Source organism: Paramisgurnus dabryanus, chromosome 20 (genome assembly GCF_030506205.2).
Source record: "Paramisgurnus dabryanus chromosome 20, PD_genome_1.1, whole genome shotgun sequence".
In the NCBI taxonomy this organism is placed as follows: domain Eukaryota; kingdom Metazoa; phylum Chordata; class Actinopteri; order Cypriniformes; family Cobitidae; genus Paramisgurnus; species Paramisgurnus dabryanus.
In genome coordinates, this window is record NC_133356.1 from 10,424,611 (window position 1) to 10,438,728 (window position 14,118).

Sequence of the window (14,118 nt, forward strand, 5' to 3'; positions counted from 1 at the left end):
AATATTCTAATTTTCTGAAATACTAAATTTGGAATTTTCCTTAGTTGCCAGTTATAATCATCAAAATTAAAAAAAAAAAATAGACATTTGAAATATATCAGTCTGTGTGTAATGAATGAATATAATATACAAGTTTCACTTTATGAATGGAATTAGTGAAATAAATCAACTGTTTGATGATATTCTAGGACATTTTCTAGGCTTATTGTGCAACAGAAAGGTTCTTTATGAAAATTGCAAAGTGTACATTGGTCAAACGTGGTCTCTGAGGAGAATGTTTTAGCGCATCACCCGTCCTCCACGCGCACAGATGTGATGTTACATGCACATGAATTATAGTGCATCTTCTCGGTCCCAGCTGATGTGATGACGCAGACGCGTGTGTCCGCGTGCGTCCGGTGGAGGGTGTGTGTTTCCAAGGCAAAATCTAGGGAGGCGGAGACAGGGGGAAGAGGTGAGAATTGCTAGACGACTTTAATTCCCGGCATTTTTCATCTATCAAATCAACCCTCCAGTGATGAACGAAAAAACGAGCGGTTCACGCGCAGAATCCAAACGGTAAACGACAAAACGGGTTTGCTCAGCGCGTGGATGAAATGTACACGTGCTGAAGGAAGGTTATACGATTTCTGCTGAATCGGGATGCTTGGTCACGAAATGAAACGAGGCCCGATCGGTTGTAAAACAACAAACGTGTTTCCTGCGCTATAACGTAATACACAGGGAAAAAGAGAGAGAGAGAGAGAGGAGGGGGCGCGAGCGTTCGTCTGCCGCTGTTGCTCGTGGCTCACGTAAGAACCGATCACATGGATCTCACGGTTCCATTTTTCAACGGCGCTTCGATCTGAGCGCGCGCTGACAGCCCTGGTGACCGGCGCATCCATCAGACCCGCGCGAGGGTAAGAGGCGTCACTTCGCCGGTTCCATCGATCTGCCGGAACTGGGCAGGCACAGGAGTCGGTCGGTGTGCGTGCGCGTGTGTGCGCGCGTGTGAGGAGGGCGAAAGCGGCCCTGGGGTATTTCTGCCACCAAGGAGCAGCCAGCTGCGCGCTTAGCGGAGAGCCGGTGAGACGCACGGGAACGAGATCCGTATAACATCGGATCCGGCTGGAATATTTTGCGTCGCCCAACATCGTTTTGGAGGAAAGCGTTGTCATTTGCTCAAATCACAGGTACGTACCTTTGCGCGTCGCTATTGGTTAGTCAGCGATAATTAGTGCAGCTTGAGCCACAAGCGACTTTATTTACGGATAGCGGATTTTGCGGTCGACGCGCGCTTAGTGGATGTGATCGGCGCTGTGTGGAATTACTGTGGATGTCTCCAAATTTGCGTCACAGGTCTCTGATCGTTTCCAGCATACCACCCAAACCTTTAGCGATCACTGCCATTATAACGTTCGCAGAAATAATGACTATTGCATTGAATTGTTATGTTTAACAGAAGATTATATCAGAATTATCCAAAATTAGTGTAAGACTCATTTATCAGGAGAGGTGTCGGTCGGGGCGGGGGTGAGATAATTTATGATACGAGGCTCTGATTAGTGCATTAGTGTTTTTTTGCCGGATCCTCCTCCGTTTGCTGTTTAACAGAGGATGTGCGTTTGCCTTGTCAATCACTTGCGTCTTCATGCGCGTGTCTGAATGTCTCTTTGGCCCCTGGACTCTCATGGACGCATGGATGCAATTTGTCCCGTTCTCAGACGCATCACTTAAATTTGCACATTCCTGCCAAACAGACTGGCATCTTGTAAGATGGTCAGATGAGAATTGATTTAGTCATGTAATGCATGTTCCTCATGTGCTCTCTGGGTCCCTCTCCAAACAGGTAAGAAGCATTTGCTGAGATATGTGATTAATTCGGGACAGCTGACACCTGCCCCACTCTCTTACCCTCTGTTTATAACCCTATCAGGTGTCTTCCCAACTGGGCATTTCTTAAAATAGGTCGAGGGAGGCAGGGGCCCAGCTCCTGTTTGTAGGTGTCTGTAGTTTGCCCCTTTCTCCTGTTACCCAAAGAGACAAGTACTTTAGCAGGCCAAGGAGATTCGGGACTTTGGGAAATAGATATGCAGCCGATGGCAAACTTGCTGGCTCTTTAATTGTTGGGCTGTTGTCTGGCGTTCAGCTCGATTTTGTTTTAGTGGCATGATGTTTGTGCTTCTAACGCATCACTTGTGCGTGTGGGCATACAACACAGTTGTATAAATATGGATATACACAGACATGACTGGCTGCTTGCAATTTCTTTCTCTAATGAACACACAAAATTTGTTAGCTTAGAGGCCTCATTAGTATGTTAATTAGCCTGCGTTGTTCATTGGCCTTATGTGTGAATGTTTGTATTCAATAGTCTGATGTGAGAAACTAAGACTCCTCTCTCAGCAGCAGTTGTCAACAGTTGCGTACGTAAAGATTCACTGAGGGTTCTGGTATGCCGGCCGAGGTGTGATATACGAGATGGAGAGAGGAGAATGCGGAGGAGTCAGAAGGAAATTTTCCAAATTTACTTTTCCCACAATTTACAACTATAGAGTTATATCTGTATACTAGAAGCTCTTTGTAATGGCACGGTTAAAGGAACAATCCAGCCAAAAATGAAATGAAAATTCTGTCATAATTTATTTACCCATGTGTCTTTCAAAACCTGTGTAATTACATTCTGCATTGGAACACGAGTGGAGTTATTTATAGCAGAATGTCAAAGTGGCTTTTTTACATAATGGCAGTGAATAGTGACCACGACTGTCATACAAAATTTTAAAGGGCACCCATTATGCAAAATTCACTTTAACAAGGTGTTTAGATATAAATGTGTGTTGGCAGTGTGTGAACACAAACACCCTACAATGAAAAATCCACCCACTTCTTCTTTTTTAATCTCCATTAAACCAAATCAGTCTCATTAGACATGCCGTATTGAATCTCTTGTTAATGTGATGTCACACTGATAAAGCCCCGCCCACTGCCACTGACTTCAAGCCATGCATTACCATAGTTGTACACTGTCTGCCATACCTCAATAGTGAGATCAGTGGCAGCTCGTGACTGCTCTTCCGAGGGGCGCACATTCAAAATATGTGGGTGATTCTCACGAAAACCGTGTCCAGCATCAGAATTTTTAAAAAGCCCTTGAAGACAATTTTTTTGGTGCACATATAAGATTAAGGTCTGAACTTACTATAACCCTTATTTTTGGAGGATTTAGAAAATATTTCCTACAGAATTATTCACATTTGTTTAGATTATCATTATTGAAAATTATCATTACCGCAACATGATATTACATTTAATATATGCATTTACTAACTCAACTTTCGGTAATGAGAACTAAAAAGTTGTCTGGGTACTATGACAAACAAAATTTCAACTTTTATCTGGAGAGAAAAATAAGAACTGCTTACCTGGTAGCCATCTTGAGTGTCACAGTCAATTATGTCCCTTCCAGCAAATTTTTTTTTAAATGTTAGTTCCTTGAGGGCTTAAACAATCATTGAAAATTGTTGCGGAGGATGAGAATATTTTTCTTGGACACATTTATATTCCTTATTAGTGTCTCTACATTTATCAATGATCACCAAATACCACATGTTTCTTTACTGTAAATGTTTATAGTATAACATGCACTGAAGCTTTTTATTTTTTAGATTTTTTTTTAATTGTAAATTTTCCACCCAAATCCAGTCATGGACACGTTGCGGTAATGAAAATTTTCCCCTTAAATGTGGAAAAAACAACAAAATTGGTTTGTATGATGTCATTTGAAATCATGTGCAAAATATTACATGAAGAGATGTTTGTAGTATGTTTCTTATTTTGATACTCTTACTTTGCATTTAATTTTTTTTATCAAAATGTTTCATGACACCTCATAAGTCTAATTTCGCGAGAATCACCCATGTGTTCGTAGTGTCATGTGTGTTGCTCGTGTTTTCAAAATTTGTGTTTGTTGCGTCATGTTAACCTATGTGCATTACGTGTCTTGTCAAAATAAGTGCCTGCTGCACACGCGTCAAAATCGTTTATGATAAAAAGACGCTCACGTTCACAAAATACACACAGGACACTCCCTTAACAGTAAACTGCCTTACCTGGGTAACGTGAGCGTCTCTTTTATCATAAACCCTGCACATAGGTTCACTTGACGCGCCGAACACATATTTTGAAATTACGAACACCACGCATGACCGGCTACATACATGTTGTGACAAACTTCGCATCGGGCGCCCTCGAAAAAAGAAGTCACCGGCCGCCTCAGATCTATTTTAACTAAAAGTCTCTTTTTGGGTGTGAGGAGCAGTAGCTTATTTGCATTTAAAGGTACAGATACAAAAACAGCATGTTTTTGATCCCAGCCAAATTGGGGCATGCTGTTATAAAGATATGTTGGGTATTTTCAGCTGAAACTTTACAGACATGTTCTGGGCACATCTGAGACTTATATTTCATCATGTAAATATAGGCATAATAGGTGCCCTTTAAATGCAAGGGCTTCATTAATTAATTCGGTAAACCTGCTTGATACTGGAATACTTTTTGTCATTCCTTCAGCTTGACACCCCATGGCTAACCTTTACTTTCATTGGTATTCCTGTAGCTTAACTGTAGAGCCTTGCAAATTTGTCACCCTTAGTTCTTGTCTAGATAATAAACTTCAACCGAAGGAAATGATACAGCATGAGAAGATAACTTTATTTTCAGTTTTGGGGTAAACTATCCCTCTAAAGAAGATAATTCACATCCTCTTGTCTAGACAAAAAATTTCAACATGAGGAAATGATACGGCATGAGAAAATGATATCTAAATTTTTAGGGTGAACTGTCCTTTAAAATAACAAATTTGCGTCCTCTGGATAAAAAACTTGAATGCAACTGTTTGCAATGTTGCTCGTCACTTACTAGTGCCACTTGTGTGTGTTGAGATCCAAAAGATTGTATTTGCCTGCAACCTAGGTATTTCATTGCCATGGGAACAGCCGAGATAGTAGAAAGGTTGTTACCCATGATTGGCTCATCAACTTGAAATGCTGCCAATTATGATTCTTGAGAGGTCTGACCCGATCACACCGTGACTTAAATTCAAACCCTCCATCTGCGTGATGGGAACTCCATGGTTTCAGATGCTCAGACAGCTTTAGTAGTTTTGCTGAAGGCTCGTGGTTTAATCTGTTGATCTGTTTGGTTGGATCCTCCACTCAAAAGCAGACATTCAGCTAAGTCTTTTGAACATCACATCGGATTTATGGTTTTCGTATCATAAGATTATTTACGATACTAGCATGGCGGGCATTGCGATCTGTGCTCGTAGCCAAACACTACATGCACAAAATAACATCATACAATTTAAAAACGTACAACACTAAAAACCCTCCTGAAAACACTACACATCCTTAAAGGGACACTCTACTTTTGTTGAAAATATGCTCATTTTCCAGCTCCCCTAGAGAACATTTGATTTTTACGGTTTTGAAATCCATTCAGACAATCTCCCGGTCTGGCACTACCGCTTTTAGCATAGCTTAGCACAATCCATTGAATCTGATTAGACCATTAGCATCGCGCTCAAAAATAACCAAAGAGTTTCGATATTTTTCCTATTTAAAACTTGACTCTTCTGTAGTTACATTGTGTACTAAGACTGATGGAAATTAAAAGGTGTGATTTTCTAGGCAGATATGGTTAGGAACTACACTCTCAAACTGGCATAATAATCAAGGACTTTGCTGCTGTAACATGGTAACTTTCAATAGCAGGGGACTATTTTCAGGCACTGCACTACAAAGTCCTTGATTATTACGCCAGAATGAGAGTATAGTTCCTAGCCATATCAGCCTAGAAAATTGTAACTTTTATCTTTCCGTCGGGTACACAATGTAACTACATAAGAGTCAAGTTTTAAATAGGAAAAATATTGAAACTCTTTGGTAATTTTTGAGCGTGATGCTAATGGTCTAATCAGATTCAATGGATTATGCTAAGTTATGCTAAGTGTGATATCGCAAGACCTGGAAATTGTGTGAATGGATTCCAAAATGGTAAAAATCAAATGCTTAACATTTAAAAAATTAGCCTTTTAAAAAAAGTGGAGTGTCCATTTAAACACCCCTTGAAATGCTTGCACAGTTTCTTCTTCAGTGCTTATGTATTCGCTATTGAAAATAAGTGTGTGCAGGACTTCTAAAGTGGCTTATCTCTTTAAATTTAAATTAATAGCTGTCACAGGCACATGATCTATGATTTGGAACTTGGTAGTTTGTTTCACGTGGTCGTAGGATTAGGGTGGGACATTCTTATTTTGAAAAAGATCTGATGTGTAGTGCACAATGAGTCATCATCCGTTTCGTTGGTCCATTGTCCCAGATACACACATGAGCAAAAAACATCCAAATTCAGTTTGGATTTAGTGTGGTCTTTGATAAGCAGTTCTGAATGATTATCAGACAATCTCTTCATTTTAAATTGACTGTTCAAATACACATCATGTGTAACAGAACAGAATAGCCTCTCGTTCTCCAGCCTTCCTCCATGTGGACATTCTGAGGAAGGAACACAAACAGTGTAAAAGTGTTTGTGTGTCTGTTCTGCTGTATTTTTTGTGCATTACTTTTTAATGCTGGCATTGACTCCATGCTGAGAAAGTGAAAGAGACTGTATATTTGTGTGTGTGTGTGTGTGTGTGTGTGTGTGTTGTCCTCTCTGTCAGCACTCTGCTGCCTCATGGGTGTATTTGGAATTATGTATAAGATGTTTTTCATGTTCAGAAGTGTATTTACTTTCCTTCAGGACTCTCACACACAGGAGACCTGCTGCTTTAGAGACCTGGAGAATCAAATTGTGGTTTTATTAGATAGTGCTTTCGGAGGGTCATATTGGGAGTACACACACACACTGAGTTCATCTGACCGCAGAGCAGAAGATCTCATGGGGTTCTTCTGTGTGGGTGTATAGCAGTGAGATCTTTCATTTCAGTCCTTTATGCAGCTAACACACAATAATGCACCATGATCTTGTGAGCATCACCTTATTAGCATTATTAGACAGAGAAACCGGAAAGTTTCCTGGACAGGGTTTAGATTAATCCAGGACTAGGTCTTAGTTATATTAAGATATTTAAGTAGTTTTTACATCCAAAACTTACAAAAAACCTTACCGGTGTGCATCTTGAGAAAAAAACAATGGCACTGATATATATTAAGATATGATAGTGAAAGATGTTTTTAAATTAAAGGGACACTCCACTTTTTTTGCAAATATGCTCATTTTCCAGCTCCCCTAGAGTTAAACATTTGATTTTTACCATGTTGGAATCCATTCAGCTGATCTCCGGGTCTGGCGCTAGCACTTTTAGCATAGCTTAGCATAATCCATTGAATATGATAAGACCATTAGCTATTTAAAACTTGACTCTTCTGTAGTTACATCGTGTACTAAGACCGAAGAAAAATTTAAAGTTGCGATTTTCTAGGCAAAAATGGCGATATTTCGCAGTGGCCGAAAATAGTCCCCTGCTATTGAAGTTGCAACTTTTAATTTTCCGTCAGTCTTAGTACACAATGTAACTACAGAAGAGTCAAGTTTTAAAAAGGAAAAATATAAAAACTATTTGGGGATTTATTAGCGCGATGCTAATGGTCTAATCAGATTCAATGGATTATGCTAATCTATGCTAAAAGTGGTACCGCCAGACCTGGAGATCAGCTGAATGGATTCTAAAACAGTAAAAATCAAATGTTTGCAAATGAGCAAATTTTCAAAAAAAATGTCCCTTTAAGGCAGCTCAAACATGCATTTTAGTGTGGGAGTAGGATAAGCCCTGTCCTGGAAACTGCCCCAAAGTCTTTTAACTTAATGTATTGTTTAAATCTAACTTTGAGTTTAAACTTTTAGGCAAGACATGGAGCAAAGTATCTGATTGTAGACAACATTTTCAGTCACAGCATCAGATTAGGACTATTAAAGGAACAGTATGTAGGATTGTGGCCAAAACTGGTACTGCAGTAACAACTTGTGGCCAATTCACAACATGACAACATAAACATCAGTTGAGGGCTGCAACTCCACTTTTTAAATGACAATATCCTGGCCGGACCACTGTTGTGAGTGATATAAGTATTTGAAATGAAAATGATTTCTTAATGTCTAGTGACATATCAGGGCAATTTTATGATTAATTGATATACATTTCTTACATACTGTTCCTTTAAATAATCTTCAAAATTTTATTGTCCGACTTAATTCTAACCTAATCTGTGAAACCCAGCTAAAAGTCATTTTTTACAATTGACTATTTTCTACATGAAATGTAAAGAATATTCTGCAAAGATATACTGTAACCTTGATATTTCTAATATAGAGTAAGGTCATGTCAAAGATCGAAATCAATGTAAAATCCAACTTTGGTGCTTTAAATCATTAGATGATGAAACTTTAGGGCCCTATCTTGCACCCAGCGCAATTGACTTTGTCAGTGACGCATGTATCATTCGTATTTTGCGCCGTCGCACAGCGGGGTTTTTCCCTCCACAGATGCACGTCAGCAAACTAGGGAATGAACTTGCGCTCCCTGGGCGGTTCAGCGCAAAAAGGAGGCGTGTTGCGGCGCAAACCATCTCTTATGCTATTTTGCAGTTTCAAAAAACAATTGCGCTACTAACCAAAAAAAACTAGTCTAAAGTCAGTGGCGCGTTGCGCGTGGTTCATTATGCTATTTTAAGGGCGCATGCTTGACCATAATGTATAGCGTGCACAACGCGCATACACTTTGCTCATCTAATCTACACAGATGCAACAGTTATTTTTGCAAATCATAAATTGTTACACTTAAAAATATTAATACACGAGATAAGGGGAATCATAGTGGTGAGCATTGTGGTGATAGTTTTTATTTATTCTCATGCAAATAACGATTAAAATATTTTCATAACTTTGTTGTGTGGCTGTATTACGTTTATTTTATGTAAATAATAGTTAAAATGTTTTCATAAGAAACCTTAATGTATATGAACTTGATTTGTAAGAGTACTTTGGGGTTGGACCTTGCTTGCGTTTCTTGGGTCCGATTTCAAAGCCCCCAAACCCTTTCAGCGGTGAGGGTGGACGCAGCGATGTCCTCTGCTGGCGTCAAGTCCTGAGGCAGATCCACCTCCCGTTACACGGCGTGCCCGATTTATGCTGGCAAGCGTGGGATTCCCCCGTACAAGGACGTGGGTCTCCTCGGCTGTAAACCGCTCCTGGCGTGCGCCTGGTAAATCCGTCATAATAATAGCAACCCGCCATGGAACTTGCGCCCTTGCGTTTAAAGGGAATGTTGGCTAGCGTTCTGATTGGTTTATTTGACGTTATGCCCAAACCACACCTATGAATAATGAACCTACTTCAGACCAACCCCTTATTGATTTGCGCCCGGCGCAAGAGTTATTTCTCACGCCGGGAAAATAGCAACAGCGCCCAAGATCCGCCCACAAACTCACTTGAGCGTTGCGCTTCGCACTTGCGTTTCAGATCGTTAAAATAGAGCCCTTAGTCTGGATTTTTACAGACAGAGTCACAATTGTTATTAAGGTGTATGCTACAAGTTTTGTCAAAATCGAGGTACCTAAGATAAATTCCAGGCATTGTAAAAGGATTCCTGCGTTATTAAATCAAATAGTTGTTGGCGTGCTTACCAATTTCGAAATGAATGCCTGTTTTGATTAATCTTGGTTTTTGGAAGATTGTTGGCAGTGTCAAAAACATTGTAATTGTTTGTTTAATTAACAGCTGTTGATTCTGTACGTCGTACTGAGAAATACAAAGAGGAACTTTTAGATAAAATTATACTTACATCCCCATATAATGCTAAATTAACAATATGCATTTCCTTTATGCCGCAATAATGCTTTCTAATGATCCTGTGTTCTTTACAGAATGTTTAATAGTGTCAAAAATTCATCTTATACCCAACCATGACATATTTTAAAACTCTCTGACCTTTGTTTCGTGTTCTTTTTTTAATTTTTGTCCATGCAAAACATTTCAAACAGTAAAAATGAGCATGTCCAAAAGCCATGCTTATAGTCTTAATAGTCTTACTAAGATGTACAGTACTGTGCAAAAGTCTTAGGTCACCACCACCAGCTTTGTTGTTTTAGAAGTTTTTATGTCCATCCATATTTATTTTTCAATCTATTTTATTAAGATACAAACAGAAAATACAGGAAATATGTACAAAAAAAAAAATTCAGGACTAAATGTCTTCTTTAGGCATCGTCAGTGTTTAGTGTGACCTCTCTTGGCACTAAACACATCTTAAACGTTTTTGAGAACTTTTTTTTAGAAATTAGGATTTCATTTTATTTAGGTTTAAGAGATCCTGCAGTTTCCTGCTATTGCTCAAGTGGAAGGGGAGTTTACCCTAAAAATTTCACATCAGTTTACATTTTTATACAGTTTTTATACTATATACACATTTCCTGTATTTTCTGGATGTATTTTATTAAAGAGATTATATATGATCATCATTGCAAAAACAACAAATCTAATTCTGACATGATGGCCTAAGACTTTTGCACAGTACTGTATATCATACAGTCTTTTGTATGCAAGAAAACTAAGATTTCAGTTCTAACTATCCAAGAGTATGGGCTTTACAGGGGCAGTAAGACAATTAACCCCACTATGGATATGGGCAACAAAATATGATGTTGTGCTCCAGGGCTTCTGCTTAAAATAAATATGTATTCAGAATGTTAAAATTGCCCACTTAAGGGATGGTTTGCAGTGTTGCTCTAACAAACCGAGCATCGCTGCCAAAGCCAATGTTTTTTCACAATTTTTGTAAAGAAAACACGCATATACAGCCACAGAAAACTCCAGGCTGGACTTTAATCATCATTTCAGTCCAGTGTCCGTTGAAATTCAACAAAAAGAAAACTTTGGAAGTGATATAAAGTCATCCAACAGCAAATGTAAAAGACTGAGAGCATGCCAAGACTCATGAAAGATGTGACTAAAAATCACATCCAAAATAAATAAAAACATTTTCCGCAAAATACATTATAGAAATTTATTTGTACTTGTTATCTCTTCATTATTGAAAATCTGAAAAAACACTGCATCTTTTTTTGTTATTTTTACCATGATTTTTTTGTTATTTATACCATGTTTTTTTTTACCAATTCAGTAAATAGTCAGTGAATAAATTCAAATAAAAACATAATTTTTTATTAAGAATTTGGTAAAAATATTGTCGGTAGTTGCCAGCATGAAACAAAAATTGTGTGTGTGTGTGTGTGTGTGTGTTTGTGTGTGCATATTCATGATGTAAAATCACCAAAAACCTTCTTTCCACTGGTAAAATAGTCCTTGACTGACTTGACAGCAGTGATTCAAGTGTTTACTTGACTAAGGGTGGTTGCTTAGGGTACTGTGCAGTAATCGTTAGGTGCAGTGGTCATTGACCAATCAGAATTAAGGACTGGAACTAACTGCTTCAGTCCTGATGGTTGCACCACATGATATTTCATAAAATGAACATAATTGGACAACGTTTGTTTGTATAGTATGATTGCAACAATAATACAAATGCTCTGCCATTTCGTACAGGATTACAAAACACTTCATGCCAGTTAGTGCAGAAAATAAATGTGAATACATTTAGAGTACTTTCAAAGACAGTCGTGACATGATATTTTGACACTAAATAACAAAAAAATTACAAATAACCAGTGGTTTTTGAAAACTTAAAATGAGTACATAGACATACATGGTAGAAGTACTAAACATGATATTTTTATAAGAGACAGCTCCAAGATTATTTCCTTTTTTCTTCTGAATTTGTCTTGGCATGCTCTCAGTCGTTAACATTGCTTATGTTGGGTTTTATGACTGTCGTTTACATTGCTGTTTTTAAAAAAATTGGTTGTTTGTCAGTAAATAAACCATCTGGTTGCTGTGATCCAGTGGATCAGATTCAAATTCAACTGAGATTTCTTAGATGCGCAGACACAAACCCGCAAAAGGCCCAGAAGCACACACACATCCTCATCTTTGTAAGATTTTATGAGCGTGATTTTAGAGTCATAAAAATATTCCTGTCCCACGCGTTCTAGTGTGTTGCTATGGTAACAAGTGCTGACTCCACGGATAAGAGTGATCTTTAGCTTCAGACGCTCAGATCCTACACAGCGCCACCTCAGATCACACACGCATTCTCTCAGTGGAGCCGCACTTCTTGTTTTTGGATATTGCGTGTGTATAAGTTTTATAATGTGATGTATGGTATTGTAGTATTGTTTTTAAAGTTAAACTCAAATCATGTTGTCACTCATTCCAATCAGTGTGGCAATGCAGAACATCCCAGTAGTGCAGAGGCCATCTGAACTCTGTTCTTTTGTATATTTGGTAATGGAGAGAGAGAGAGTGGTACTGTAGGGCTGCTCAAGGCTTCAGGCAGGAATATTTGCTTTACAAAACAGTTTCCCCTCATTAGCCCTTTTGTTTCTACACTGATGATAAGTGATTACTTACAGCCAAGTGTGTGTGTGAGTGTTCATGTGTGAGTTTGTGTGTATGTTACAGTCTATGTGCATGTGCCAATGCATGTGTATGAGGGTGTGTGTACATTTGTGAGTGTTTTGAGAGTTTTGTATGTGTATGCATGTGAGAGTCTGTATGCATTTGGGTGGGTGTGTGAGTGTCTTTGTGTAAGAGTATGTGTGCATGCATGTAAGAGTTTTTTTGTGTGCGTATGTGTGTAAGTTTGTGTGTTTGATATGTCAGTGTGTGTGTGCCTGAATGAGTGCCTGCATGAATTGTGTGCATATGTGAGTGTGTGCGTGTAAGAGCGTATGTGTGCATATATGAGTGTGTGCAAGAGGTTGTGTGTGCATGCATGTGTGGGTGTACTTGTGAGAGTGTGTATGAGTGCAAGCTTGTGTGTGTAGGAGTTTGTGTATGTGTGCTTATGAGAGTTTGTATTAATATGTTAGTGTAAGACATCAAACTGAAGGGGCTTATTTCGCGATGACAACTGGATGCCTGTACATTATGCCGCTTATTACACGGTTATTTGCCTCATAAGTAGGGTAGGCTTATAAAATTTAGATTAAAAAAAAATTATTTTATCTGCTTATTTTTAACAAATGCAGACCTTCCGCAAAAACGCGTTTAGAAAAAGACGTTCAAATGTCACAAACACACTTAATTTGGCTTAATCATTTGTAAATATTATGTCATATATGTTATTAAAAAACATATTTATATTTAGTTTTTGTGTAATATTAAACTGTACCTGACAAAATTATTTGCAGCATCCGATTTACAGTGTTATTAGTTTTGAGTGGTTGTTATTTAGGAATAACAAACCTGCAAATGTCGCGAATGGCCAATCAAAATCAAGCATTCCAACGAGGTGTATAATAATTATATTTCATTCATAACTAATAAAAACTTTTTTTTAATAAAATACAATTGTTTTTTACGTAATACTTGCATTAATTGCATCCAAACTTTGGTTTTCCTTCAGTTTAAGTAATAATATAAGTAATACACAGCAAAAAATTATTTTCAAGAAAAAATTTGTCTTGTTTTTGTGTTGTGTTCAGTAAAAAATATCTAAAAATTCTTAAATTAAGATGATTTTTCTTGATGGGCAAAACGACCCAAGAAAATAAGTCTAGTTTTTAGACCAAAAATATCAAATTTAAGTGATTTTGTGTATAAAACAAGCAAAAAAATCTGCCAATGGGGTAAGCAACATTTTTTAAGCACTAAATTCAAGAAAAATTCAAGAAAATCTGCCCCATATGGCTTAAATTTGATTTAAATTTGATATGTTTGGTTCAAAAAACTAGACTTATTTTCTTGGGTCGTTTTGCTCATCAAGAAAAAGCATCTTAATTTAAGAATTTTTAGATATTTATTCTGAAAACAAGACAAAAATACTAAGTAAGAAAGTCATTTTTTTGCAGTGTAATGTTTTAACTGTGAAAAAAGGAAGACACAATGTATATATTAATCCACGATAAAAAATAAATTCAATTGTGCATTCAAAATTTTAATGTGGTGATCAGTAATATTTTGTTCTTCACACACACACACACACACACACACACACACACACACACACACACACACACA

General features: G+C 37.9%; 1 protein-coding gene across 4 annotated transcripts in view; it reads left to right on the forward strand.

The window, feature by feature from the left end:
* Window positions 1–349: 349 nt before the first annotated feature.
* slc8a3 (solute carrier family 8 member 3) overlaps window positions 350–14,118 on the forward strand; it is a 58,211-nt gene continuing 44,442 nt past the window's right edge. For 2 of the 4 annotated variants that reach the window (XM_065296364.1, XM_065296367.1), the window contains exon 1: window positions 586–1,172. The gene's annotated coding sequence lies outside the window, so the exon portion shown is untranslated. Of the gene's footprint in view, window positions 559–584; window positions 1,173–14,118 lie in introns of those variants that run through there. The other 2 variants (XM_065296365.2, XM_065296366.1) reach the window with 2 other exon arrangements.